This window comes from Arvicanthis niloticus, chromosome 13, assembly GCF_011762505.2.
Source record: "Arvicanthis niloticus isolate mArvNil1 chromosome 13, mArvNil1.pat.X, whole genome shotgun sequence".
Taxonomy (NCBI): Eukaryota; Metazoa; Chordata; class Mammalia; order Rodentia; family Muridae; genus Arvicanthis; species Arvicanthis niloticus.
In genome coordinates, this window is record NC_047670.1 from 6,045,543 (window position 1) to 6,059,394 (window position 13,852).

The window sequence follows — 13,852 nt, forward strand, 5'->3', positions numbered from 1 at the left end:
TGTTGGAATTTTTGATGCATTGAGTGTGTAGATCACTTTTGGTAGGAGGGCAATTGTTAATATGTTAATCCTACAAATCTGTGAGCATAGGAGATCTTTCCATCCTCTGATATATTCTTCAATTTCTTCAGGGACTTAAAGTTCTTGTCACACAATTCTTTCACTTGCTTTGTTAGAATTACCCCCAAGATATTTTATGTTTCTTGTGGCTATTGTGACAGGTGTTGTTTCCATGCTTTCTTTCTTGGGCCATTAATCATTTGTGTATATGAGGACTACCTTTTTTTAAAAAAATCTTTCATCCAGCTACTTCACTCAAAATATTTATCAGCTATAGGAGTTTCCTGGTAAAATTTTGTGGTCATTTATGTATACTATTATACCATCTGTAAATAGTGATACATTGGTTTCTTCCTTTTGAATTTCTATCCCCTTGATTCCCTGTTGTTGTCTTACAGCCTTACCTAGTACTCAACCTACCATATTATATAGAGGACAGCCTTGTGTTGTTATTGGTTTTAGTGGGATTGTTTTGAGATCCTCTCCATTTAATTTGATGTTGACTATAGGCTTGCTGTAAATTGCCTTTATGAGGTTTAATTATATCTCTCTTTATCCCTAATATCTCCAGTACTTTTATCAAGAATGGGTTTGTATTTCTTCAAAGACTTTTTCTTCATCTGTGAATGATCATGTTTTTTTTCTTTCAGCTCATTTATATGGTGGATTGCATTGATAGATTTTCATATGTTGAAACACTTATGCATCTCTGGAATGAAGCCTACTTGAACATTATGGATAATCTCTTTGATGTGATCTTAGATTCTTTATGTGGTTTGGGTGTCAGAGTAACCATCACTTCATAAGATGAATTAGTCAATGTTTCTTCTGTTTCTATTTTGTGGAATAATTTGAAGAGTATTGGCATTAACTCTTCTTTGAAAGTCTGATAAAATTCTGTGCTAAAAAAAATCTGGCCTTGACCGATTTTTGATTGGTAGACTTTAAATTAGTTAGAGATTTGTTTCATTTCACTAAGGGTTATAGGTCTACTTAAATTGTTTTTCTAATCTTGATTTTTTTTTTTTGTCAAGTAGTACCTATTTAGAAAGTTATCCATTTCTATAAATGCCAGTTTTGTGGAGTATAGGTTTTTAATGTATGTCCTTATGATTCTATGGATTTCCTTGCTGTCCATTACAATGTCCCTCTTTTTGGTTCCAATTTTATTAATTTGGATATTCTCTGTTGGTCTTTTAGTTAATTTGTATAAGAGTTTGTCTATCCTGTTGATTTTCTCAAAGAACCAATTCTTTGTTTCACAGATTCCTTGTATTGTTCTTTGTTGCTATTTTATTTGATTTCAGCCCCTAGTTTGGTTACTTCTTGCCTTCTACTCCTTTTGGATATGCTTACTGTGTTTTATTTTAAAACTTTCAGGTGTGCTGTTAAGTTCCTAGTATGAGAGTTCTCTTAGTGCTATAAACTTTCCTCTTACCACACATTGTGTCCCATAAGATTGGGTATGCTGTATACTAGTTTTCAATGAATTCTTGAAAGAATTTCTAGAATTTCTTTCTGCTTTACTATCTTGACTCATTTTTCACTGAGTAGAGATTTGTTTCATTTTTATGAGTTTGTAAGCTTTCTTTTGTTTCAATTTTCTTGTTTATGTTGATATTTGCTTTGTGTCTAAGTATGTGGTTAGTTTTAGAGAACATTCCATGCAATGATAGGAAGGCAAATATTTTTGTGTTTTAGGTGAAATGTTCAGTAAATTTCCATCAGGTCCATTTGGTTTATAGCATTGGTTAGCTACCGTTTTCTTGTTTAGCTTTTGTCTGAATGATTTGTCCATTGTTGAGGGTGGAAAATTGAAGACTGCCACTATCAGTGTGTGAGACTCAATATGTGATTTACACTGCAGTAGGTTTTTTTTTTTTTTTTTTTTTAATTAACTCAGCTGCCCTAATGTTTAGGGCATAGATATTAAGAATTTAAAGATTATCTTGTTGGATTTTCCTTGATGACTATGTCTTTCTCTGTCTCGTTTGATTAGCTTTGGTTTGAAATCCATTTTTTTTTTTTTAGATATTAAATTGCCTGTGCCAAGTTCATTTGATTGGCATATCTTTTTCTATTTTTTTTTTTACTCAAAGTTAATATATATCCTTAATGTTTAGTTGCGTTCAGTGGATGCAGAAGGAGAAATCATGTTTTTATATCCATTTTTGTTAGTCTGTGTCTCTTTACTGGGTAATTGAGACCATTGATATTGAAAGATATTAATGACCTATGATGGTTGATTCCTGTCATTGTATTGGTAGTGTTCATGCTGATGCTGTTGTTTTTGTTGTCGTCATTGGTGATGGTATGTGTGTGTGCTCTACTTCTTTTGGCTTTGTTTGTGTGAGCATATTTATTTCTTGTGTTTTCATGGATAATTAATGACCTTAGGTTGGAGTTATTCTTCGAGCACTTTCTACAAAACTGACTATGTACATAAATATTGTTTAAATTTGACTTTATCATGGAATATATTCTTTTCTCCATCTATGGCGATTGAAAGTTTTGCTAGGTATAGTGTATTCAACATACAGAGCAATTTCCCTTATGAACATACACACAATAATATCCAACAAAATACTTGCAAATGGAATCTAAGATCACATCAAAAAGATGATACATAATGATGAAGTAGGTTTCATCCCAAAGATGCACAGATGATTAAACATATGAAAATCTATCAATGCAATTCACTATATAAATAAAAAAGTATGGGCTGGCATCTGTGGTTTCTTAACATCTGTAGCAGGCCATTCTGACTTTCAGAGTCTCCATTGAGAAGTCAGGTATAATTTTAATAGATCTGCCTTAATATTTTGCTTGGCTTTTTTTCTTTACAGTTTTTAATATTTTTTTTCCTATATATTTAATATTTTAATTATTATATGGCAAATCTCCTATTTCTGGTCCAATCTATTTTGTGTCCTGTATAACTTATGTGCATTTACACCCATCTTTACATTAGGAAAATTATTTTCTATAGCTTTGTTGAAAATATTTTCTCTGCCTTTGAGCTGGACTCTTCTTCCTCTATTCCTACTATTTGTAGATTTAATCTTTTCATAGTTTCAGGAATGTTTTGTGTCAGGAATATTTTTAGACTTTAACATCTTGTTTGACCTTTCCACTTCTTCTCTCATATCTTCAAGACTCAAGATGAGATTCTCTCTTCCATCTTTTTATTCTGCTGGCAAAGCTTGCTTCTATGGTTTCTATTTGAATTCCTAAAGGTTTCACTTCCTCTGCTTGTGTTCTTTATTGTTTTTACTTTCACTTTTTTTGAAGATTTTTTAACCTCCTTATTTTTTATCTTTTTAAATTGGATACTTTATTTACATTTCAGATATGACCCCCTTTCCCCATCTCCCCCCCCCAACTCAGTAACCCCATCCCATCCTCTCTTCTCCTGCTTTTATGAGGATGTTCCACCACCAACCCACCCACTCCCACCTTCACACCCACCAATTCCCCCACACTGGGGCATGCAGCCTTCAAGGGACCAAGGACTTCCTCTCCCACCTATGTCCAACAAGGCCATCCTCCTCTACCTATACAGCAGGAGTCATGGGTCCCTTGCTATGTGCTCCCAGGCTGGTGGTTTAGACCCTGGGAGCTCTGGTTGGTTGGTATTATTGCTCTCCCCCATGGGGCCACAAATCCTTTCAGCTCCTTCAGTCTTCTCTCTCACTCCTCTATTGGGAACCCCATGATCAGTTGAATGGTTAGCTGTGAGCATCTGTGTCTGAATATGTCAGGCTCTGACAGACCTCTAAGGAGACAGCTATATTAGGCTCTTGTTAGCATGCACTTCCTGACATCCACATCAGCCTCTACTGTGGGAAGCCGACAGAAGGCAGCTATCATCCTTGCAGCCATCTTCAGCCATATACCCTGACAAGAGACTTATTTAACAACAGCCTACAACAGCTGAGCACACTCTGATAACATCTTGTTTTAGATACCCTGGATTTTCCCTTGGGTATGTGAGACTTAACGGTGTGATTTAAAGTGGAGAGTTAAAGGTGTAACTTAAAGGTATAATTTAGAGGTAAGACTTAAAAATGTGACTTAAAGGCGTGGCTTAGAAGTGAGACACATAAAAGGCGAGAGGCCGACAGAAGAAATTATTAGACATTTGTACTTGGAAGAGTACTTGACACTTGAAACTTGAAGCAGGTAACTTGGAACTGGGAAAGAGACTAGCAACTTAGAACTAGGATTAGGACCTGAGACTTGGTACTAGGAACTAGGGACTTGGAGAAAAGAAGAGAGACTGAAGAATAAACAGGATTGGATCACACTCTGTCTGGTCCATCCTCACTCTCTCTCTCTTGCTGAACCCCAACCCATGGACCAAAGAAGCTTGGGGCAGTATGGGCTCTAACAACTTAGCCCCAAAGCCTTTTGACAGTGCGGGTTTTAACATTGACAGAGTGGTCCACAACATTTTGGCCCCCAAAGGTGGGGCAGCTCGGCCAGCAACACTCTACATTTGGTAACTGCACATGACATGGATAGCAAGGTGGAACAGTACCCAGATGGTCAGTTTCTGTCCCACGTTTGTCTCTATATTTTCTCTGATGAGTATTTGTTACTCTTTCTAAAAAGAATGGACGTGCCCACAATTTGATCTTCCTTCTTCATGAGCTTCATGTGATCTGTGAATTGTATTTTGGGTATTGCAAGCTTTTAAGCTAATATCCAATTATCAGCTGTGCATACTACGTGTGTTCTTTTGTGATTGGGTTACCTCACTCAGGATGATATTTTCTAGTTCCATCCATTTGCCTAAGAATTTCTCTAATTCATTGTTTTTCATAGCTGAGTAATGCTCCATTGTGTAAATGTACCACATTTTCTGTATCCATTCCTCTGTTGAAGGGCATCTGGGTTCTTTCCAGCTTCTGGCTATTATAAGTAAGGCTGTTATGAACATAGTAGAGCATATGTCCTTGTGATATGTTGGAACATCCTCTGGGTATAAGCCCAGGAATGGTATAGCTGGTAATGCTATGTCCAATTTTCTGAGAAACTGTCAGTAAGATTTCCAGAGTGGTTGTACCAGCTTGCAATATCACCAACAATAGAGGAGTGTTCCTCTTTCTCCACATCCCTACCATCATCAGCTATCACCTGAGTTTTTGATCTTAGCCATTCTGACTGGTGTGAAGTAGAATCTTGGGGTTGTTTTGATTTGCATTTTCCTGATGACTAAGGATATTGAACATTTTTTTAGGTGCTTCTCAGCCATTTGAGTTTCCTCAGTTGAGAATTCTTTGTTTAGCTCTGTACCCTATTTTTAATAGGGTTATTTGGTTGTCTGGAGTCTAATTTCTTGAGTTCTTTGTATATATTGAATATTAACCCTCTATCAGATGTAGGATTGGTAAAGATCTTTTCCCAATATGTTGGTTTCCATTTTGTCCTATTGACAGTGTCCTTTGCCTTACAGAAGCTTTGCAATTTTATGAGGTCTCATTTGTCAATTCTTGATCTTAGAGCATAAACCATTGGTGTTCTGTTCAGAAACTTATCCCCTGTGCCCAGGTATTCAAGGGTCTTCCCTACTTTCTCTTCTATTAATTTCAGTGCATCTGGTTTTATGTGAAGGTCCTTTATCCACTTGTACTTGAGCTTTGTACAAAGAGATAAATATGGATCAATTTGCATTCTTCTTCATGCTGACCTCCAGTTGAACCAGCAACATTTGTTGAAAATGCTGTCCTTTTTTCCACTGGATGGTTTTAGCTTTTTTGATAAAAGATCAAGTGACCATAGGTGTGTGGGTTCATTTCTGGGTCTTCAATTCTATTCCACTGATCTTCCTGCTTGTCTTCATATCAATACCATGAAGTTTTTTTTTTTTTTAATCACTATTGCTCTGTAGTACAGCTTGAGGTCAGGAATGGTGATTCCCCCAGAAGTTCTTTTATTGTTGAAAATAGTCTTTGCTCTCCTGGGTTTTTTGTTATTCCAAATGAATTTGTAAATTGCTCTTTCTATCTTTATGAAGAATTGAGTTGGAATTTTGATGGGGATTGCATGAATCTGTAGATTGCTTTTGCCAAGCTGGCCATTTTTACTAAGTTAATCCTGCCAATCCAGGAGCATGAGAGATCTTTCCATCTTCTGAGATCTTCTTCGATTTCTTTCTTCAGAGACTTGAAGTTCTTGTCATACAGATCTTTCACTAGCTTGGTTAGATTCACACCAAGGTATTTTATATTATTTGTGGCTATTATAAAAGGTGTCATTTTCCTAATTTCTTTCTCAGCCTGTTTATCCTTCGAGTAGAGGAAGGCTACTGATTTATTCTAGTTGATTTTATATCCAGCCACTCTGCTGCATTTGTTTATCAGGTTTAGAACTTCTCTGGTGGAAGTTTTGGGGTCATTAAGTATACTATCATATCACCGGCAAAGAGTGAGATTTTGACTTCTTCCTTTCCAATTTGTATCCTTTTGTTGTCTAATTGCTCTGGCTAGGACTTTGAGTACAATATTGAATAGGTAGGGAGAGAGTAGGCAGCTTGGTCTAGTCCCTAATTTTAGTGGGATTGTTTCAAGTTTCTCTCCATTTAGTTTGATGTTGGCTACTGGCTTACTGTATATTGCATTTACTATGTTTGGGTGTGGGCCTTGAATTCCTGATCTTTCCATCACTTTTACCATGAAGGAGTGTTAAATTTTGTCAAATGCTTTCTCGCATCTAGTGAGATGATCATGTGTTGGTTTTTTTTTTTTTTTTTGAGTTTGTTTATATAGTGGATTATGTTGATAGATTTCCATGTATTGAACCATCCCTGCATTCCTGGGATTAAGCCTAGTTGATCATGATGGATGATTGTTTTGATGTGTTCTTAAATTCAGTTTGCAAGAATTTTATTGAGTATTTTTGCATCGATATTCATAAGGGAGATTGGTCTGAAGTTTATTTTATTTGTTCTGTCTTTGTGTGATTTAGGTATTAGTATAATTGTGGCTTCACAGAATGAGTTGGGTGGTGTTTCTTCTGTTTCTATTTTGTGAAATACTTTGAAGAGTGTTGTTATTAGGTCTTCTTGGAAGGTCTGAAAAAATTCTGCACTAAAACTATCTGGTCCTGTATTTTTTATTTTTATCTTTGGTGGGGAGACTTTTAATGTCTGCTGCTATTTCTTTAGGGGTTATGGGAATGTTTGAATGGTTTATCTGCTCCTGATTTAACTTTGGTACCTGGTGTTAGTATTCTGTCTAAACTCCAACTCCACAGTTACCTGGCAACAGCCAGGTATGCTCCTCCCCACAGTTACCTGGCAACTGCCAGGTAGGCCTGGTCCACTATAAAAGGGGCTGCTTGCCCCCTCCTCACTCTCTTAATCTCTTACTCTCTTACCCTCTCTCTCTCTTACTCTCTTGCCTCTCTGTCCCCTCCCCCCTTCCTCTCTCTCCACATGGTCATGGCCAGCCTCTACTTCTCTATGCCTGCTTCTCTGCCTCTCTCACTCTCTCTTTCTCTCTCTCTCTCTCTCTCTCTCTCTCTCTCTCTCTCTCTCTCTGCCTCTACTACCCCCCCCGGCTCCCCTCCCCATGCCCTCAATAAACTCTATTCTATACTATACCGGTGTGTGGCTGGTCCCTCACAGGAAGAGATGCCTCTACATGGGCCCACTGAGACATCCCCTTCCCCATACCTCTCCACACACCCAGAGAACATACTCTCTATCTCTTTATCTTTTTATAAACACTTCACCTGGTATCTGTCTAGAAAATTGTCCATTTCCTCCAGAGTTTTCAGTTTTGTTGAGTTCAGGCATTTATAGTAGGATCTGATTATTTTTAACTTTCCTCAGTTTCTGTTGTTATGTCTCCCTTTTCATTTCTGATTTCATAAATTTGAATACTGTCTCTGTGCCCTCTGGTTAATCTCTCTAAGGGTTTATCTATCTTGTTGATTTTCTCAAAGAACCAGCTCCTGGTTTTGTTGATATATTATATAGTTCTTTTTGTTTCTACTTGGTTGATTTCAGCCCTGAGTTTGATTATTTCCTGCCATCTACTCCTCTTGGGTGCATTTGCTTCTTTTTGTTCTAAAGCTTTCAGGTGTGCTGTCAAGTTGTTAGTGTATGCTCTCTCTGTGGGGCGGTGGACTGTGAGAAGCAGCTGGGTGCTTGGTCAAGCATGAGTTTCGAACCCCAAAACTTTAATTGGACTGCAGGAGTTCAGTTCTGCTCCTAGGCCCTGGTTCTTTTCATTTAGCTTTAGTCCTCCAACAACCCCTCCCACAGAGAGGTCTATGGCCATCAGTCAGAGGAACAGTCCCTCAGGGTCTCCCACATGCAGATGAGGTATCTCCAAGCTCTCAGACCAAGCCAATAGGCATTATCTGCTGCCAGACTCTAACCCACCCCAAAACTGTATATAAGGACTCTATTTAGGGAAAGTAAAGCACTCAAGAATCATCCTGGTGTCCGAGAGTTTCTGTCACAAGAGCTGTAACACTTGGGGAGAGATCTGCTCTCCCAGAACCTGCCTGGGACACCAAGCTGCCTCCTTGCCAGCTAGCCAGCTTCTTATCGGCCCAGCCTGGGCCTGGACCAGCTCAGAGCAGAGAAACAAGTGCAGCACCTGAGAGAGACCGGCCAGTGACAGCGGCAGATGTGGAGACAGTATCGAGCCCTACCTGCTCTCACCCTATCCCCAGCTGGGAGATCGTCGTGGGACACCCTCCAGAACAAGGAACCTACTTCTCTCCAGTTTGTTTTTGTAGGCACTTAGAGCTATGAGTTTTTCTCGTAGCACTGGTTTCATGGAGTCCTACAAGTTTTGGTAGGATGTGTCCTCATTTTCATTAAATTTTAAAAAGTCTTTAATTTCTTTCTTTATTTCTTCCTTGACCAAGTCAACATTGAGTAGAGAGTTGTTCAGTTTCAATGTCTATGTGGCCTTTCCATTGTTTTTGTCATTATTAAAAACCAGCCTTGGCACTGAGCAGATCCCGGGCGACAGCTCTGCCCCCAATCTCACAAAACCCAGAGGAAGTGGGGCTCCCAGGAGCTCTAACCTGGGCACTCTTAGGTAAGCAGACAGCAACGCCCACCCCAAATATGGAATAACTGGGACCCAGAAGGACCCAGAAAGTCACTCCTGGCCTGGAGCACTGGTTCCTTCCTGTCTGGGACCAAGCACTGACAGATCCCAGATGGCAGATCTAACACCAATCTCTAAGAACCCACAGGAAGCAGGGCTCCCAGGAGCTCTAAGTTGGGCAGTATCTTAGGTAGGCAGACAGCAAGGCTCACCCAAAACAGGGAGTAACTGACTGGGACCCACTAAGACCCAGGAAGTCACTCCTGGCCTGCAGCACTGGTTCCTTCCAGTCTAGGCTCAAGCACTGAGCAGATTCTGGGTGGCAGCTCTTACCCCAGTAGTAACACCCACTCCACACAGTTCTGATACAACCAAGATAATATAAAAGACAGGCTCCAGGCAGAGACAGGGCAGGTAGCACTAAGGAGATTCAGATGGCAAAAGGCAAGCTCAAGAACATAAGCATCAACAACCCAGGGTACTTGGCATCATTAGAACCTAGTTCTCCCACACAAGAAAGTCCTAAATTCCCCATATCACTAAGAAATCAAGATTCAGATTTAAAATCACTTCTAATGATGATGATAGAGGACTCTAAGAAGGACATAAATAACACTCTCAAAGAATTTGAGGAGAACACAGGTAAACAGGTAGAAGCCCTTAAAGTGGAAACACAAAAATCCCTTAAAGAATTACAAGAGAACACAACCAAATAGGTGAAGGAATTGAACAAAACCATCCAGGACATAAAAATGGAAGTAGATACAATAAAGAAATCACAAAGGGAGACTACCATGGAGATAGAAAAGCTAGGAAAGAAATTAGGAGTCATAGACGCAAGTATCACCAACAGAATACAAGAGATAGAAGAGAGAATCTCAGGTGCAGAAGATACCATAGAAAATATTGACAAAACTGTCAAAGTAAATGCAAAATGCAAAAATTTCTTAGCACAAAACATCCAGGAAATCCAGGACACAATGAGAAGATCAAACCTAAGGATAATAGGTATAGATGAGAGTGAAGATTCCCAACTTAAAGGGTCAATAAATATCTTTAACAAAATTATAGAAGAAAACTTCCCTAACCTAAAGAATGAGATGCCTGTAAACATACAAGAAGCCTACAGAACGCCAAATAGACTAGACCAGAAAAGAAATACCTCCCATCACATAATAATCAAACACCAAATGCACAAAATAAAGAAAGAATATTAAATGCAGTTAAGGAAAAAAGGCCAAGTAACATATAAGGGCAGACCTATCAGAATTACACCAGACTTCTCACCAGATACTATAAAAGCTAGAAGATGTGAAACAAATGTCATACAGACCCTAAGAGAACAAAAATGCCAGCCCAGGCTACTATACCTAGCAAAACTCTCAATTACCATAAATGGAGAAATCAAGATATTCCATGACAAAACCAAATTTATACAATATCTTTCCACAAACCCAGGATTACAAAAGATAATAGCAGGAAAGCTCCAATACAAGGGGGGAAATTATTCCCTAGAAAGAGCAAGAAAGTAATCCTCTTCCAACAAATCCAAAAGAAGATAGCCACACAAGGTAACTTCACCCACCTCTAATAACAAAAATAACAGGAAGTAACAATCACTGTTCCTTAATATCTCTTAACATCAATGGACTCAATTCCCCCAATTAAAAGTCAAAGGCTAATGGACTGGATACATAAACAGGACCCAGCATTTTACTGCATACAGGAAACCCACCTAAGTGACAAAGATAGACTCTACCTTAGAGTAAAAAGCTGGGAAACAATTTTTCAAACAAATGTTCCTAAGAAACAAGCTGAAGTAGCCATTCTAAAATCTCCAGCCTGAGAACGCAAAGGGAGGGACTCATGGCTCCACCTGTATAGGTAATTGAGGGTGGCCTTGTCAGGCATCAGTGGAAGTGGACAGACTTGGTACCTGAAAGTTTAGATTCCCTAGTATTGGGGAATTTGAGAGCAGGAAGGCGTAAATGGGAGGATGGTGGGAGCACACCCTCATAGAAACTCCCAGAATTATATAAATTAGACATGACACAGGCAGGCTGCCAGAAGACTAGATTCCAGAATTCAAACAACAATTTATCTTGATGCTAAAATTTGTTTTGAGAATTGTATATTGCAGAGTACACAGCCTTGGTGTTCTACTCATCAAGCAAGCTGAGCAAACCTGCTTGAACCTCTGATGTCCTGGAATTCCAGCTGGATGCAGTGAAGACACACCATCAGAGGCTTATCAATTTACTCTTTCCCCAACCCTTTTCTAATATCTCAATGCCCATAATCAGCTTGAAAAAATTAATGAAGAGTTGGTACCCCTATTCCCTGGGTTTGGAGACTGAAGTGGTTAATACTGGGCTGTCTTTCTAGGGAAAAGTAGTGGTTTTGTTGGAACAGAGAGGATTAGCTAGGATTTATTGCATAGCCATAACCTATTGGTAGAAATAAGCATAATTGTTATTAACCTGAAGTTATGATTTCTTAAATGGTACAAAATTTACTTTGATTCCAAATTTAAGGTTTTCATTGGTATGAGCTTCTTATTGATATAAAAGTGAGATGAATATTGTTACTCTCAATAGGCATTGTGCCTGTATAACACATTTAGGAATACAAGGCTTAGACCCAGCCCTTTAACTGATTTGAGATGGTTAGCCTCTGAGTTAAGGGCTTATAGCAAATTCATGTCTTTGAGATTATTGTTAGGGTGTTTTTTATATTTTATTTAGAAATAGATCAGTGGAGTTAACAGACAACAATCCAGATTACCTAACATGGATAGTTGGTTTTCAAAATATCAGAAGTCCACAGAATTGACATTACAAACATTTCTGTATTAATGTTCATTTTGATTAGAGACCTGTCTGCTCCTAACAGCTTCCTGTCTTGGATTCTAAGAAGAAATTGAGCATCTTTGGAGTTAATCCAGTTGTGGTGAGACAGCCACTAGGCAAAAATTGCCTCTTGTCATCTACAGACAAATTACCGTCCAGAAAAGGACACACTTGCAGAATAGTTAACTGATTATATCTGCTAAGACAGAGTAATCAGACCTTAATAATTCTGCATCACTAGGTCTGTCAGATGATCCTGGGCCAGAAGGCTGAACATCAGATGCTCCAATGTTTTGTAGTATAGGGACTGTCCAGGTGTTCAGAGGTCTCTATAAGTTGGCTAAGTTTTAGAAGCTATGCTTTGTGCTTCTCATAATTTCAGTTAACTCAGTTATTCTGGATTTCTGACAGGATTGAAGACTTATAGTCTCATAGCCAATCTCAGCTATTTACTTTGAGAGAAAATATTTGAGTGGATGGTTTTCAGCTGACATTCATTCTAAAGCCAAGAACTAAGTCTTTTAGTTAGGAGAGATGACAGAGGTTCTGGTTAGTCAACAAAATGACGGTCTGGGTATTAGGTCTATCTTGTACTTTACTGACACAAATTGCTATAGTTATGCTCTAATTGTACTTTAAGAGAAAAGTTTTATTTTAACAGGAAGTGTGATATGTAGGAGGAGCTAAGGTGAGAGGAGTAAGGAGAGGAGGAGCTAGGTGACGAGAAAGAGAGAGAGAGAGAGAGAGAGAGAGAGAGAGAGAGAGAGGAGGATGTGTGTCTTCGCCAGTCAAAGATAGTTGATATATCTAGTTTGGGTATTGGGTTGCACTTCTGATTGTATGGGCATCTTGTTATTCAGCATTATCAAACTTATAAAGCCTTTGATTAACATTTAAAAAATTGTATAAAAGCAAAAAGGAGAAGTGGGCATGGGATAGGGGCTTTCTAGAGTGGGAAAATGGGGAAAGGGGATGGCATCTGAAATGTAAATAAAATATCCAATAAAAAATATATTTAAAAAAACAGATATAAAAAATAAAAACCAGCCTTAGTCCGTGGTGATCTGATAGGATGCAAGGGATTATTTTAGTCTTTTTGTATCTGTTGAGGCCTGTTTTGTGACCAATTATATGGTCTATTTTGGAGAAGGTACCATTAGGTGCTTAGAAAAAGGTATATTCTTATGTTTTAGGATGGAATGTTCAATACATATCTGTTAAATCCATTTGGTTTATAGCTTCTGTTAATTTCACTGTGTCTCTGTTTCTATTTCCATGATCTGTCCATTGCTGAGAATGGGGTGTTGAAATCCCCCACTATCATTGTGTGAGGTGCAATATGTGCTTTGAGCTTTAGTAAAGTTTCTTTTATGAATTTGGGTGCCCTTGCATTTAGAGCACAGATATTCAGAATTGAAAGTTCATCTTGGTAGATTTTTCCTTTGATAAGTATGAAGTGTCCTTTCTTAACTTTTTTGATTACTTTTGATTGAAAGTCAACTTTATTTGATATTAGAATGGCTACTGCAGCTTGTTTCCTGGGACCATTAGCTTGGAAATTTGTTTTCCAGCCTTTTACTCTGAGGTAGTGTCTGTCTTTGTCACTGAGGTGGGTTTCCTGTATGCAGCAAATGCTGGGTCCTGTTTATATATCCATTAGCCTCTGTCTTTTTATTGGGGAACTGAGACCATTGATGTTAAGAGCTATTAAGGAAAGGAAATTGTTGTTTCCTGTTATTTTTGTTATTAGCAGTGGCATTGTTTGTGTAGCTATCTACTTTTGGGGTTGTTGGAAGATTACTTCCTTTCTTTTTCTAGGTTGTAGTTTCCCTCCTTCTGTTGGAGCTTTCCATCAATTATCCTTTGAAG